Source organism: Mycetomoellerius zeteki, unplaced genomic scaffold, assembly GCF_001594055.1.
Source record: "Mycetomoellerius zeteki isolate Tzet28-1 unplaced genomic scaffold, Tzet1.0 scaffold570, whole genome shotgun sequence".
Lineage (NCBI taxonomy): Eukaryota > Metazoa > Arthropoda > Insecta > Hymenoptera > Formicidae > Mycetomoellerius > Mycetomoellerius zeteki.
In genome coordinates, this window is record NW_017257578.1 from 107,564 (window position 1) to 107,878 (window position 315).

The window sequence follows — 315 nt, forward strand, 5'->3', positions numbered from 1 at the left end:
CATTTGTCTGGAAAACGCTCATCCAGAATTTCCCGTACTCTGCGAGAATAATGTGCAGGAGCTCCATCGTGCTGAAAAATCAGCGTTTCCCGCTCTCGGAGAGGAATGTCCTCCAAAAGAATCGGTAACTGATTCTCAATGAAATCAGCGTATGTTCTTCCATTGAGGTGTGCCGGAAAAAAGTATGGCCCGATCTGAAAATCGCCCATCGAAACGTTACAGAAACAAGGCAGCAGAAAAAATTTCTTAATTCGCAAGAATATTTACCACTCTGTTAGCAAATATTCCTGCCCACACATTGATCGACCACCGATA